At 32.8% G+C, this 17,584-nt stretch overlaps 1 protein-coding gene and 1 pseudogene across 1 annotated transcript in view; both read left to right on the top strand.

The window, feature by feature from the left end:
• The window catches only part of LOC145243948 (GTP cyclohydrolase 1-like), a 301,952-nt gene that overhangs the window by 155,723 nt on the left and 128,645 nt on the right, over nt 1–17,584 (top strand). The gene's annotated exons all lie outside the window — the stretch shown is intronic.
• On the top strand, nt 12,456–12,573 carry LOC145244234 (5S ribosomal RNA; annotated as a pseudogene).

The raw sequence follows: 17,584 nt of genomic DNA, 5'->3' as shown, positions 1-17,584 counted from the left end.
AAAATGATGGTGACTATGTAGAAAAAGTAAATTCTGGAGCACAAAACGACACTCATTTTATTGATTGTTCAGTCATAATAGCAATGCAATTTGCAGCCCATTCTACTCCATTCGGGCGATATAAAACATAGGAGGCATTATTATATATTGGTGTATATATATATATATATATATATATATATATATATATATATATATATATATATATATATGTGTGTGTGTGTGTGTGTGTGTGTGTGTGTAGAAATATATATGTATATATTTCTGTAGAAATATTTATTCTTGTAATATATACCAATCATTATTTAAGAAGCTCAATGTAATTACCGAGCAATATAGTAAATAAATGACAAAACACTATATTCCAAAATTCATGATGTTGACCATCTTATAATTTATTCCTTTAATTCAGTTGACATTTACAATTCTTGACAGTATCTGTTTCGTAGCGCAAAATCAATTACTTAATTATTATATCAATCAGTGAATTTATTATGCCCTTAACTCATCAAAAGAAATAACAACAATCAACCCGTCAAAAGGAAATAAATGTGATTTGACATGATTAAGGCCAGTCTTATTGTTATTCTAAAGCAAGTTTTGTTTATCTTATCTATATTCTTAATTGGTCTATCATCCATTATTCCAAATTCCATTACGAGTCAAACTAATTATTTTATTTTCCATCATTTCTCTTTTTATGGAAACATGTTCTCCGAATGTTTCCTATTTCATAATATCTACGTCTCTATAAAATAATAATAATAATAATAATAATAATAATAATAATAATAATAATAATAATAATAATAATAATAATAATAATAACTAGCAGGACCTGTGGAAATTCCACGGTAGTTAAAATCTTTTAAAACACATCAGTAAGAAATTCCTTATTGTTATATTACAAAAATGAATGTATGGAAGCAAGTAGAACAAAGAACTTTAGTTTAAACTTTTATTGAAGGTCAATGCGATCGTAACTGATGCTGTTGATATTGTCAGGAAGTGCTGGTGATGATTGAGGCGGTGACAGGGACGTCGATCAGCTGCTTGGAGTGAGAATAGTGGTCAGTCAGCAGGTTCTGGGGAGTTAGACTGTGAATTTAAAAAAAAACTGTGTGACATTGTTGACATCGATTTTGTGCAAGTTCTGATGACCCCAAGTTGTTTAATATTTCAGGACATCTTGGATTACATGTATAGGTAAGGAATAGGTCTGGCTTTCCATATTTACAGAAAACTGCCATGGCATCTTGATACAGTTGTTGAAGATTCCTAGGACTTCCTGTAAATGAAGATGGTAGAATAACTGGTACACCAGAATCGCCATCTTCATTCCTTGCTAAATGATCCATTAAGCCAGAATATTAAGCAGCTCTTGGTTGACTTTGATAGCTTTTAATGAAGTTAAATAAGCAACCGTCAACTTTTACATATGCAAAAGACTTTTCTATTTATTTTGAATTTTATTCAATGAAGATTTGGAAATTCACAAATATTTTTAAGTCGAATTATTGATATAGATTTCAATTAATGCATCACAACTTCCTGATAATATTAATAGAACACTTTGAATTTTCTGTACAAACGTTTTTTCCCATAAAAACATTGTAATCTGTTATAATATTCAGATTCTTGTGTATTACATGCATATAAAATGAAGTGTTTCTGTAAATCTTACGAAGTACAGTTAAATTTTGATTTTTCGATAATCAAAATGATGTGAGGTAGGTTGTACCTATCAAATTTATGTCAATGTTATATAATTAAGTAAAGTTAAACAAACTATACACTACTTTTTCATCAAATTATGAATTTTAAATATAAGGAAAGCAATTAAAAAATTTTTTTTCCCAAAATCATATTTACATCCAAGTTAATTTTTAGATTCCATAGCTGTTCCTGGTTGTTTTCATAACACATTACGGTAAACAATATTCTTAGTATATGTTACACCACGCTTTCTGCCCTGATTATCATCGCTATGTAGTTGCATTACCTTAAATTTCACACTGTGCTTAGATCGAGCTCTTGAACATGCCACATACAGTTGACCATGAGAAAATACAGGTTGTTGAAGATATATACCAACCTTATCCAAAGTTTGGCCTTGTGCTTTATTGATGGTCAGTGAATATGCTAATCGTATTGCAAACTGTATCCGATGAAATGCAAACGGAACATTTGTATCACTTGGCTTTAACTTAATTCTTGGAATGATAATTGTGGAACCTCTATTAGATCCATTAATTAAAATAGCAATGATGCTGTTTTGATGACATACTTTTATTTTCATCCTAGTTCCATTACAAAGTCCTTGATTTATGGATAAATTTCGCAGTCGCATTACTATTGCCCCTATTTTCACATTAAGTCGGTGAGGTGACATTCCAGATGGAGTTAATGAATTTATGAACTCGATAGGATAATTTTGAAGTTCAGCATCATCATCGGAGATGTAATCTGTACTTAAATATGTATTTATGCCTCCGGGAAGATTATTTAGAATTTCTACATTTACTGTTAAACATTCTGTATTTTTTGGAGTCATGATGATTCTATTTTCCATTTCTTGAGGGCTGCAATCAAATATTTCTGAGATTAGAGAACCATTACATACCGAATCATCAGGAACATCTATGCCATCTACAGGAACGTCATTAAGACTGCTTGTTAGTGTACCATTACCAAGATGAAGGAGCCATCTAGAAAACTCCTGTTCATTTATGTTAGTTCTGACGTTTTGTGTTAGTTGTAATTGACTGAAATGATGCCACAATGGGCATCTTTTAAGACAGGTGTCTATAATAGATGTAGGTGATCCATGTGGCACTACTGGCAAAATTTGCCTGAAGTCACCTCCAAGTATGAGAAATTTTCCACCAAATATTTTATCGTTACCCATTATATCTTGTAAACATCTATCTATAGCAAGCAGTGAATGATTAGGTATCATAGAGGCTTCGCTATGATGAATACCATTACCTTTCTCAAAAAAGAAGCATGCTCTGATACAGGAGAAACGTTACAGACACTGGTTTCTGTCAGAGGTACAGGTAGCTTGAATATACTGTGGAGTGTTTTCCCTGAAGTTAGTAGCATTGCATCAATGCCGCAGTGGCGGTTACAGTACTGCTGGAGGTGAAGTAATCATATAACATGTTGAATAAAAAGGTTTTTCCTGATCCGGCTGGGGCATCTAAATAGAAGCAATTGTTGTGTGGGGCTACTTTTTCAGTTCCCATGACAGCCTTGATTATAGTATTAAAGACCTCTAATTGTTCATTGTTTAACAATTCAACATTAGGCCGGTTTGTATTTCGAGTCATATTATCTATTGGAGGATCACCTGTTGGTTCAGGTAAACCCATTGCCTGGCAAGAAGAACCATGCTCATTAAATATCGCTTTTATCAAATGAATAACTGGGGGATATGTATATACATTGGCCCCCGTCCTTTGCGGCCCGGGCGACAAGATCAAAGTGTAGTATCTGTTCTGACATACTGCAAGCAAAGACCGTATGTGGAGGTAACCCCACATATCTACCTTGGTCAATGTAGGGGCAACCCTTCATACCAACAGTTCCTATCAAACTCCCATTCCCCCTCCCTCCCTCTCTCTCCACAGTAAAAAACGGCCTTGTGTCTAATTTGCTCAGTGGGGAAGCAAATAAATACAAACTGGGGGATATGTATAATATATCCACCAGTCCACTACACTTTACCGTAAAATTCGGCTAAAACAATTGTTGACGAATTACCTCCTTTGAATCGATATCGTCTGCTTGTGGCAATTGAAGCGAAAACCTTATTAGGTATTAAATGCTAAAACATTTTAATACAGCTGGCTAATTGGCTATAAAGTAAGTTATTCCGAACTTTGATCTAACATTTTAATTAAAAAAAAAAGCGTAACATTTTCTTGTATCTTTTTTTTATATATTAAGAAAAATGTAAGCATCATGCTAAAATAATAAAAATGCCATTCTTAATAAGGGGAGAGGGTTTGACTATTCTAAACCTTCACCTAAATAACCATTTAATGAAAAAAATATTTAAAATGTTCTTGTATCTTTTTTATAATTTTTGTTAAATAAGAAAAATCAATAAACTTTGATAACACTAATGTAAGAATCATGCTGAAAGCCATTCTTAATATGGGGAGGGGGGTTAACTATTCTGAAACTTTACCTAACAATGTAAAAAAATAAGGGAAAAATATATGTATGAACAATAAATATTTCTTCAGTTAAATAAAATATACTGTAAATCTTTAAATAAGGAATAAATATTTATTTAAACCATAATTATTGAAACAGTATTTTACTGCATAAAAAAAAAACGGTTATGGGGAGAAGGGTTAACTATTTTGAACCTTCACGTAAATAGCGATTTAATGAAAAAAAATTTAATGGTCTTGTATCTTTTTTCTTATAATTTGTTTTAAAATAAAAAAATAAAAAACTTTGATACCGCTATTGTAAGAATCATGCCGAAAGCCATTCTTAATATGGGGAGGAGGGGTTAACTATTCTGAAACTTCACCTAACAATGTAATAAAAATAATGAAAAAAAATATATGTATGAACAATAAATATTTCTTCAGTTAAATAAAATATACTGAAAATCTTTAAATAGGAAATAAATATTTCTTTAAATAAATTAAATCGTAAATAATGAAACAGTGTTTTATTTCATATTAAAAAAAAATGTTGTGTCCATTTTTTATAGTATTTAATTTTAAATGCCCTGTCGGTGGGCATTAGAAGATGATGAATGCCTGTAAAAGAAGCAAAATAAAACGAACAAAACATAAGTAATAACTCTGTAAACAACGTGAAGATGTATAAATGTTACAAAATTACTCGATTCGGCATTAAATAACACGAAAAAGGATTGATATGCCGTACAACAAAAACTAAACAGAACAAGACGTAAAATATGTTTTGACTCTGTGTTACTCAGTGTATTTGCGAATGGTGACTTTGGTGATTTATTTACAAAAGTCATTCTTGACTTTTGTAACATTTATTTCGAAACATTTTTTGTTATGTAAGGCTTACTCACAAGTAAAAAAAAAAAAAAACGAACTCGTAACGTTAAATGTAAAAAATATATTTATTACTGAATAAAATAGAATAAGCGTTCCGTATTCACTACAATAATAAACAGAAGACATCGTTAAAAATGTAAGTAAAATACTATTTAAACTGTGGAACGATACCTTCTATGAATAATTGTCTTTAAAATAATCCAGAACCATAAATAGACAGTTCATATATATATATATATATATATATATATATATATATATATATATATATATATATATATATATATATATATATATATATATATATATATATATATATATATATTTGTTGTTGGTGTTCGGGAAGTTTTGGAAAATAAAAGAGGTTAATGATTTTTTAACTAATAAAGAGTGAACAATAAAGGGAGATAATTCACATTAATTAATGTTTGCGATGATGATGACGCGTTTCATTAATTAATGTTTGCGATGATGATGACGTGACACCGTACGGACAAGCAAATTAATATATAGATAATAATCGCTTAGGTAATTTGATATATAGTGTTTCCTATTATTTCTATTATTGCACTATCTTTTAGTTTTTAATTTGCTATTGCAGAATAATGAACTATCTATCAAATTTAAATTACTATTTAATGTCTATCATGAATCGAAACAAATCAAATTAATTAATCAAATAAGTATATCATTATTATTATTATTATTTTGCAAATATACAGGTATAACGTTCACATTATTAATCGAAGTACAAATATGCAACTAGTATTGAATTTAAAATAAGTTTGAACCTTAAATTAATAACACTGTGTAACAAATTTCATGTTCCTATGTCTAATAACAATGTGTAACAAATTTCATGTTCCTATGTCTACTAACACTGTATAACAAATTCTAGGTTTAAAAGGTACATGTCACAAAGGACCTGTTTCGGTGTAAGAGAAGTATCCTTACACTAAATCATATCTTTATTTCTCTGGTTAAATCACTGTTTTTATGTACCATATTTTAACCATATTTTATTATTATTGATTATGAATGAAAAACATTTGTCCTTTTAAGCCTCTTGTGTTGAGTGTCATCCACCCTTTTTATATCCCAGCAGTATTATATTCAAACAGTAGCTTGCCAACATGCTAGGGTTTGATTTTCCTTTAAAACGTTGCTTCATCATTGAAATATCCTGGTGGAATATTTCGTCACATCAGTAAGATTTCCCATAAAATTCTTGAAAATGAAAAATTTGCGAAAATCTGTTACGAATTAGACAAAAAGAAGGCCGTGAATGGGTTTTCCATGCTATTATGCATATAAAAATGGCCACAGATCTTCTGTGCTTTTTAGGGTGTTGCACAGTGTAATGTTTTTACAACAGCGTTTTAATAAATAAAAAGTGTTGTTTGATTATCTATTAGAGAAACAAAATGGCTATGGAAAATGCATAAAAAACTATTTTCTATTGAGTATTAACTCATTAAATAGTATGACAATCATGTAATGAGTTGTAGAAACGAATGAGTCCGATAATTATATGTGCATTTATCGGTTTTTATTTTGGTGCGAAACACTTGTCAAGAGTTACTTTGAATTTTTTTCTTTGGAAATTTGGAAAAAATATATTTTTTTTTAATTGCGCAAGTGTATATATACAATAGCGTCCAAAACTTAGGGACAACATTTTAAAACCTAATATTTGTTAGGAATAACAACTGTGAAAATCTGAAATTTTGACAACTGGTAGTCGTTATCATCAATAATAACATACTAAAATTTGAATCATTTGCAAAGGATAGAAAAAAATATAACATTGATTTGTTTTCAAAATAGAAACGTCCAAAAGTAAGAGACAAAATTGAGAAAAACAATGTAAACAGCATAAAAACAATAAAAATACATGTACAATCAATATTTAGTAAATGAGCCCTTGCTCTCAATGGCAACTGCACATCTTCGACTACAAGAACAAATCAGTTCTTAACAATCCTCGATACTAATTTTAGACCATTCTTCTTGAAACTTCACCCACAAATCCTCCATGTTAGTGGTATTTCTTTCCGTAACTTTCACTCCTAAAGTCTTCCAAAGATTTTCTATTGGATTTGTCAGGACTTTGCGGTGGACAATCCATAATTTCGAAATCTTGCTCGCTAAGGTAACTCATTACCACCTTTGTCTTGTGACATGGAGCATTATCTTGGATAAAGGTAACCCTATCGAAACTTGAATTCTCTATGATTGGTGCAACATGATCTTGAGCAATGTTTTTATAGATCTGCGCGTTTACACGAGTTTGTAACCGGACAAGAGGCTAGAAAACATTTCAAATACCATGACTCTTCCGCTCCCAAACTTGACAGTTTTCTTAGTACACTTTGCACTTAATCTTTCACCAACACCTCTCTTTACATTGTTTTTTTTTTTCATCATTTCCAAATAAATTAAACTTGCTTTCATCACTGAAAAATAATTTTGCCCAATTTTCATGTGTTCAAATTACATACCTGTTTGCAAACCCGAATCTCCTATTCTTCGAACTAAAAAGTGGTTTCTTCCCTGGGGTTCGATTAAACGGCCCTATTTCTTGCAGTTGTCTAGAAACAGTCTGTCCTGACACATGAGATACTATTCATAACCCTTTTAATTTCTGTGCACTTAATATTTCACCAATATCTCTCATTACATTGTTTGTTTGTTTTTTCATCATTTCGAAATAAACTTGCTTTCATTACTGAAAAATACTTTTGCCCAATTTTCATATGTTCAAATTACATAAATCTTTGCAAACTCTAATCTCTTATTATTCTTCTATCAATGATTTCCCTTGCTCTTTATCTATGCCTAAACCTAAATATAGATTTCACAAACAAAGCCTCCTTCTTAGAACTGTACGCCTGTGGAATTCTCTTCCGTTTTCTTGCTTTACAGCTGACTAAAATCGCCACTTGGACATAGGGATCTACTATCTCTACTGGGAACTATGTAAGAAGACGAGTGATACGTCTGTTAACATCATATTTTAAACTTCTGCATGTTAGTACAGCCAGGAGAGCAGGAAACAGGGAGGGAATTCTTAAATCTTTCAGAGCAAGCGTAGAAGACTTCGACCATCTAGAGACCTCAACAATGTAGAGGTAGGATTTTACTGTTAAACGGGTTTGTTGGGTGTATATACGTTGATGGGGTACAAGCGTAATAAGGTCATTAGAGCATATTCCATTAAAGTACTATTAAAAAAGATACAGAGGTGCAACATGAGATATATCGTGTCGTTATAGATCCAGAACGCGGGTTATATAAATCATATGAAACGACAGTTACTTTGTCACATTGTATGATAAACTGCATGTAACAATGTCTGTCGGATGAACTTTGGAGTTGAATGACACATTGTTGTACAAACAAAAAAACAGTTAAAAAAGGACGACACCATTAATAAAGTGAAAAGTAATATATTTGTCTGCCACCGGTTACAGTTTAAAAAGCTACCCATGAAGTCAATGACCAAGAAAATGCCACCATGAGAAATGATACTAGTGGAGGAATGTGGAGAAACACCAATTATCTGTGAAACTATACATATTTGGCTATCTTAAAAAATTATTATTTGTAATGTAGTAAAGATTGTTACTCTTATTGTTTACTCTAAAGCCGTATATATATATATATATATATATATATATATATATATATATATATATATATATATATATATGTATGTATATATATAAATATATATATATGTATATATATAAATATATATATGTATATATAAATATATATATGTATATATATAGACATATATATGTATATAAATATATATATATGTATATATATGTATATATATGTATGTATATATATATATATGTATATATATATGTATATATATGTATGTATATATATATATATATATATATATATATATATATATATATATGATTAGTTTTTTGGAAAAAGAAATCCAGCAGAGTGCTCAATTAAACCGAAAATCCGAAATATAAGAGCGTATTTATATTTTGTGTACAGAAAGTTGTTAGAGGAGACAAGTCATTGGTACCGTCGGTTTCAAACCCGACAGACAAATAATGGCTGAAGAGAGTTTGATAAGGGTAACTTAAACGGTCCTAACTATCGGGCTTGAAACCGACGGTACCAATGACTTGTCTCATCTAACAACTTTCTGTACACAAAGTATATATATATATATATATATATATATATATATATATATATAATCCCCGAAACAGTGTTTCACGGTAAACAACTGATGATCCCTTAAATTACCATTAGTACTATAGTGAATTCGAGAGAGCATGTTAATGCAGTGATTTCAGGTTATTAAATGACTTACTGACATTGTTTTTCTCGATTTTGTCCCTTACTTTTGGACGTTCCTACTTTGAAATTGAATAAATAATTGTTATAATTCTTTTTCTATCCTTTTCAAATGATTCAAATTTTAGTATGTTATTATGGATGATAACGACTACCAGTTGTCAAAATTTCAGCTTTTCACAGTTGTTATTTTTAACAAATATTAGGTGTTTGTCCCTTAGTTTTGGATGTATATGTATGTATATTTTGTCCTTTAGTTTTGCATATATATATATATATATATATATATATATATATATATATATATAGAGAGAGAGAGAGAGAGAGAGAGAGAGAGAGAGAGTAATCCCCCCGATTCCGATACAATTATCAGTTTTGTACTAAATTCATGATTCCAACACCATTACTGATTGTGATTCTTTATAAATCTCTTAATATCAAGACATTAATATACAAGCAGGACACGTTAACTGGTGTTGCCCGGTGGATACATGACAGATCCAGAACATAATCGTTAAAGGACTCTGCCCTCGATAAAATTTTACTGCGGTTGTTGTTGGTGGCCACTGCGATTACTTGCGGCCGTGGCTCAACCGTAAAAATATCAATCTAACTTTCCATGCACAAACAAAACAAAAAATATATTTGTTCACTAATTGAAAAAAAATAACTTTAATACCTCCATAAAAACATCCGAGAAAATAACAGTTGCCAATAAAAAGAAATGCAAAACAATAAAATTTATGAATTTATTACGATAGGTTGTTTGTTTTGACGAGCATAAAGAAAGAAAGAAAAAAGATACATTTATTACTAGATAGTATATGTATGTTTGTGTATGTTTAACTCATTAGTCATTAGTTACGTAAAAGGGGTGGAACATTCGTTCGCTGTTGTTATATGTTGGAAATTAATTTTCTATTAACTGAAATTGATATTGGGCGAATCAATATTTGTCTTAGCGATGCCATATTGTAATGTTTTGAAGTGTTCGTTTCGAATGATCTAATTCCAGACTAAAAGAATTAGCGGGCAACAAATCGGAGGCAGCGGACTTTCCCGATGAAGATTTTATTTTTTATTCTACTATGGGAAAGGTAATTGGCATATCTGTGTTTGTATGAGCCAATTATGGGCGGTTACTTCCGGTGTCGACTAATGGCGGTGGTACGATTAAATATTTACAGGAAAATACGACGTGACGACGACCGGTTCTATGCATGCATCAGATGACGTCATGACCTGATTTACTTTAAGCAGTTGAAGAACTGACTAAATTTCATGTACGTCGCGTTAGCTCAGTTGGTTAGCGCGTTGGGTGATTATCGTTTTTTTTCCGATTTTTTAAATTTAAATATTGAACTAATATTATTTAAGCCATTTTTCACGTAACGTTCGTTTTTCTGTTTTTTTTTTTTTTTACTTCGCTTATTCTTAGGTTTTCATTAACACCCCCACCCCATACCACACACCCAAAAACACCCGGGTACCCACCGATTTTTTAAATTTTAATATCGAAACAGGCTTATTTAAGCTATTTTTCACGTGTGTTTTTTTTTGTTTGGGGGGGGGGGGCTTAATGTTCGTTTTTCTGTTTTCTTTTTTGTTTTTTCGATTTTTACATTTAACATCGTTCGTTTGCCTTACGTTAGTTTTTTTGTGTTTTTTTTCGATGTTTTGATTACCCCCCCCCCGCTTTATTTTTTCAGATAAGTTGTAACGTTCGTTTTTCTGTTTTCTTTTTTACTTCGCTTATAACAAACAAACCTGGTCATTCCGCAGAAACTGTTAACTACTGAATAGCTATTGCTTACGTCGTCGTCGTCGTCGTCGTCGTCGTCGTCGTCGTCGTCGTCGTCGTCGTAACGCTCGCACAAAATGTTAACTCTACGACTTCCGTCCGGGCACCAGTCAATTTTGTTCTTACTTAAATAAATTCAAACATCTTCAGTAACTCATTCTGGCTGGCCGAACGGTTCATGTTTTTTTTCACACTTTATTTTCCTCAGGGCTTCGGACTCGATCCTACCAACTTACCAAAACTTTTTAACCCCCCCTTTTTTATTTAAGAGCACACACACCTCGAAACACCCGGGCAACGCTGGGTACCCCCGCTAGTCTATAATATAAATCTCATTTGTCTGTTTAAATTTATGTATGTATGTATGTCTGCCTAAAACTTTCGACAGAAGCGACGGATTTTCACGAGATCAGTATCGTTTTGAAGCCCGATCGTTCGGACGACAAATATCGAAAAATTGGCTAAAAATATTAATTCCTTAACCCTCAAATGGGCACTTTTCTATAGGGTGCCCTTTTCTCTACCCTGCAACCTCTCTCCCACAGAAGAGACGTTGCGAGCCTTTCCTTGTTTTATCGTTATTTCCATGGCAGGTGCTCGTCTGAACTCTAATCTCTGGTCCCCCCTCGCCAATCTTTCACGAAAAACACCCGTCTAGCTGAATCCACTGTGAAAAATTTCCCCCACTCTATATATGTGCCTAAATCAAAACGCGGATTCCATGAGCAAGGCTTCTTTCTTAGAACTTCACGCCTGTGGAACTCTGTTACGTCTGCCTGCTTCCCTCCGGACTACAACTTGGATGTCTTCAAGTTCAATGTTAACAAATTCCTAATGAACCGCCCCCTTAATTAAACACTTCATCAAATCTCCACACTAACGTAATGTACTTGCAATAACCCTTATCCCTGAGTGGCTTCCGGGCCTTGATAAGTGGCGGTCACTGTGTAAAAAAAAAAAGGTGGGGTAGCTTTTTACGCCGATATTTTTCGAAAGTCATCCCCTCTTTTTGATTGACTAGCCTTTATTTAAACCTTCGTCACTTCCGGTTTGGCGATGGACGCAACCACAAAGACGTCACTTCTTTCACGTTTTTTTCCTCCTTCGCGGTACGGGTCCGAGCTTGCCTTCCTACTACCACTTTTTTTTTGTGCTCAACACACATCTCCTAACACCCGGACAACGCTGGGCACCCAGGCTATTTTTATTATATTCATATTAATATATTAATATATAGTAAACGCTGGGTAATCCGCATATTTGACGGATACAGCATAATCATGTTGACACACAAGTTCCCGTTCGATCACCAAAGTTAAGCAACGTTAAGCCTGATCAGTACTAAAATGGGTGACCATTTGGGAATTCCAGGTGCTGTATGTTCTCTACTCTTATCTTGGCTTTGTTTCCAGTCGTCCTAAACTTCTTCTTGCCACTGGACTCAAGCAGTGCTGATTAAGAAGAGTGTGGTTAGAAATTGTGCAATCCTTGCCTCACAATTACTCGTACAGCTGCCCTTACAGACGGTATCCATTGTCTCTTGAGACTGAACGAAGGCATTGCGATGTTTGACTATAAAGTTGCTAATTTTGCTGAGTACCCACAACATATTAATCGTGGCGATATTTTCTCAAACATAAATATACATTTGTAGGGGATGATCTATAGATGTTACTTTTACTGGTAGTTTAAAACTAATAAATACATTTTATTTCATTATTAAATTTTGATACATTTTACCAGCAATGAAATATTTTACGGTGAAAACAATCAAATAAAAAAGTAACTTAAATAAACGTTTTGGGCATCAGAAAATAGGCAAACATATTGCCGATTCCGATATCGATTGCGATAATCCAAAAGTTCCAATTTATACGGTGCCCCATTCCGATTCCGATTAATCATCCCAATATATATACATATATATATACATACATATATATATATATATATATATATATATACAGATATATATATATACACAGATATATATATATATATATATATACAGATATATATATATATACAGATATATATATATACAGATATATATATACAGATATATATATACAGATATATATATACAGATAGATATATACAGATATATATATATACAGATATATATATACAGATATATATATACATATATATATACAGATATATATATATACAGATATATATATACAGAGATATATATATATACAGATATATATATACAGATATATATATATTTATACAGATATATTTATACAGATATATATATACAGATATATATATATACAGATATATATATATATACAGATATGTATATATATATATGCAGATATATATATATATACAGATATATATATATATACAGATATATATATATATACAGATATATATATATATATATATATATATATATATATATATATATATATATATATATATATATACAGGGTAACCAAAAAAAATTGTTTTTCTGAGCATTTTACAGTCAACGGAGAAAAAAAGGCCAAAGACCCTATTGTTTTGATGTGATGTTTTCAATATAATAAACTAGTTATGACCAAAGTTTCATTTCATTCAGACAAAACACTAAGAAACGGGGCCTAATTAGAGTTGGGCCCGTTTTTTGTGGGGGGGGTCATGCTATATATATATATATATATATATATATATATATATATATATATATATATATATATATATACGAAAGTCACTTTGTGTGTGTGAGTTTCTTCCTCATAAGTTTCGAAACGTCTGAGCCTATTTTGGCAAATTTCACACAAAAGTAATTTATATGTCTGGTAGCGTTTTTAGATATGTTTTGTACAGAAATTCATCCAGTAAGTATCGAAAATAAAAAAAAATACAATCTTAACAATAGCTTTTCTCTCTTATACAGAAGAAGAATTTTTACATGTGAATATTTTACGTTACACCGTCCAAGGGAGATAATAAATCTCAGCAAATCATTTATTCTAAAAAAGAAAAAACAGATTTATTTCCATTTTGATATATAGTTTAATGGCAGAGCATTCGATTACAGATCGAATGATTCTCTGTTCAAGCTCGGGTGTACCTCACCATTTTATTTGTTTTTTTAATTTACGATAAAAGAAAACTTAATATTTAAAATCGCCGCAAATCATATCTTTGCATATTTTAAAAGTAAACATTAATCAGAAGTGACTTTTCCAGACCACTAATCGTCAAGCCCAAATATCAGCTGACGTGATATTGTAAACAAACACAGTCAAAATTTGATGAACGACATTATCATTAGTATTTCTTTTTTTTATTCGAATTAGTCTCCCGGACAAATTATCTCTAGTAATATATAATAATCAATGGACGATTGATTCTATGATAATACATACACAATGTGCATGAATTAAAATGTCATGTTTAAGCGTATTTTACGACTGAGCAACGCTGAATGTATATATAATGTGTATATATTTTACGTAATTATAGACAAAAATTTCCCGCAAGGTAGTAAACTAAATAAGATAATTAATAAAAACACTGTCAAGCTATCCTTCCCAACATTTGCTAACTTAACGAATACCATAATTGGCTCCAACAACACGAAATTAAACAAATTTATGAAAAATAGAGTAATACTAAAAATGAATCTAACAACGAAAAAGAATGTAACTGCCGAAACCCTACTGAATGTCCACTTGGGAGGAACTGTTTAACCTCAAACATAGTATATAAATGTGAAATTATAACAAATAATGAAACTAAAGTATATCTCGGGGGTACCGGAACTTTCTTTAAGGACATATATCGTAATCACCTCATCATCATCATCAGCATCATCATCATCATCATCATCATCATGACGGGCTCCTTGCCCGGACCAATGTGACTCTTCCTCACCAGAGTTTTCTGTCTTCCCTCAGTTGCCTGAGATCTTCGGGTTCACAGTTGGCGTCATGTGCTATTTGTTGGATGTACGTGGATCTAGGTCGTCCTCTGCTTGCGCGTCCATGTCGTGGAGTCCATAGCAATACATCACTCATCAATTCATGCTTGCTCCTCAGACAATGACCGGCAAATCGTAGGCGTCTTTATCTGATGGTATTAGATATGGCAGGTAGATTGCCATAAAGTTGCTGCTTCGTGGGATGATTTTACCAAGATATATTTAACATTGTTCTTAGCATACGGGTGTATGTGGCGTCTAGTTTTCTTTCCAATCTTTTGATGAGTGTCCAGGTTGTAGCACCGTAAACAAGGGCAGACTCTACCACTGCCCTGAAGAACTGCCTTTTCAGTTTGTCAGCCAATCTCGATGTCCATACTGAATGTAGCCTATCCAATGCAGTCCATGCTTTTGAAACTATGTGGAAACTATGTTGCTGCCCAGATACGTAAACTCAGCGACTTCTTTCAGTATTGATCTAACCAAAGCCCTGATCTCTCCCTTCACATTGAAAGTCATAAACTTTGTCTTATCCGCATTTATGTGGAGACCAATGTCATTTGCAGACTTTTCTAGCTTACGTAACAGTGTTTGCGCATCAGCAGTGTTGTTCGCGAACAAAGCAATATCGTCTGCGTAATCTGCATCAGTTATGTGTGCTGATTGATGACGTCTGTTTCTGGATTCATTTAGGGTGAAGCCTAGCATGTTGTGTATATCAACAGAGGTGCGAAGTACAAAGTCAAGACAGACAATGAAAAGAAAAGGGGCAAGAGTATCTCCTTGTAGAACCCCAGTGCGGATGTGGAAAAATTCAGTGTCCCCATCTGGGGACCTGACCATTGCTCGAGTGTGCTCATATAGCATCATGATAGCATTAATGACTTAATTTGGAATGCCATATGCTTTTAATATGCTGGCCATTTTCCCTCTATGTACAGAGTCGAATGCTTTGGAGAAATCTACAAAGATCATGACTGCCTCAATGTTTTTTGCTTTGACTCCTTCAATCAGTTTCCTAACAGTAAGTATTTGAGTAGTAGTAGTAGAGCGATTCTCTCTAAATCAATTTTGGTCCTTCCTGGGCACTTCTTTGATCTTTGGTTGGATACTGTTGAGAAGCATGGCATTGTAGATTTTTGATGCAATTGGAGTGAGTGTTATTCCTCTGTAGTTGCTTGGTATGCTTAGGTCACCCTTCTTGGGGAAGGGAAGTATGCATCCTTCTCTCCATATATTAATATTTTTTTGATTATATACAGAATTGCATGGATTAAGAAGTATGTCATTGAAACCACCTGTCTTCCATACTTCAGGAGGTATGTTATCTAAGCCTGCAGCTTTACGATTCTTGGTCTTCTTTAGTACATTTAGAAGTTCCTCCATTGTAAAATCACCCTTCTCAATATCGAGTTCCTGTACAACAATCGGCTGAATGTGTTGGTCTGTTACTTCTGTTTTGTTTCCGAGTAGCTTTTCAAAATGTGCTTTCCATTTCGAACATGCATTTTCCGGAGTGTTTGCCTTTAACTTAATTTTGACAGGTCGTTTGTGCCCAGATATCTCATTTCCTACTTGCCAAGCCAGATAGGATTGTTTGTTATCTGCTGCATTCTGGATTAGGTCTATTTGTTCTTGAACATACTTCTGTTCTTCTGATAGGTACATCATACTAAGCTCTTGAAGCGCCTGCTTCCTTAATTTTGTATTCTGTTGAGGTGGGTATTTATGTTGCTTTTGATTATGTTTTTTAACTTTTCTCGTTTTAATATCATTTTGTCATTTTCCCACGGTACTTTTCGCTTTACCTTGGGCTTCAGGGGTATACACTTCTTTGCTGCTTTTTGGTGCGATCTAACAAAGTTTTCATAGGTGGTATTGGTTCCTGCTCTTGTACTTGTAAAGCATCAAATCTGTTTCGCAGTTCGAAGATGAATCTCTGTTTGATCTGATTGTCATGTGACAACGTTGACCAGTTGTAGGGCTGTCTAGATGATTTTTTAGTTTTTTTCGCTCGTAGACTTAACTTCAACTTAGAGGTTACAATCCTATGATCAGTAGACACACCATAGAAACTGCTATAAGCTTCACAGTTATGACAGCTATTAATCCACTTCTTATTCATAAAAATATAGTCCAGTTGTGCCTTGTCTCCATTTGGGGATTGATGGGTCCAGAGCTTACCGGGTCTTTTCTGAAAACGGGTATTCATGCATTGTAGGTTGTTTTCAAGGAGAAAAGTTAATAGATACTCTCCATTTCGGTTTGTTCCATCATGGAAAGAGAACTTATGCGGTAATCACGTAGGACCACTCATAACGGAAGACTGATGTAGAACCTGAACTGGTAAATGGGCCCTGGTAACCTCATGGGGAGCAGTATGACAGTTATGCGCCTTGGCGGAAGAATTAAAGAATCAGTCAATGGCAGGGCACAAAAGACGCTGAACGGAATAATCATTAAGAGATCAACGGT

This window comes from Euprymna scolopes, chromosome 22 (assembly GCF_053919585.1).
Source record: "Euprymna scolopes isolate OS-2025 chromosome 22, ASM5391958v1, whole genome shotgun sequence".
Lineage (NCBI taxonomy): Eukaryota > Metazoa > Mollusca > Cephalopoda > Sepiida > Sepiolidae > Euprymna > Euprymna scolopes.
The sequence above is the reverse complement of the archived record's forward strand: the minus strand, read 5'-3'. Positions and strand labels throughout refer to the sequence as shown.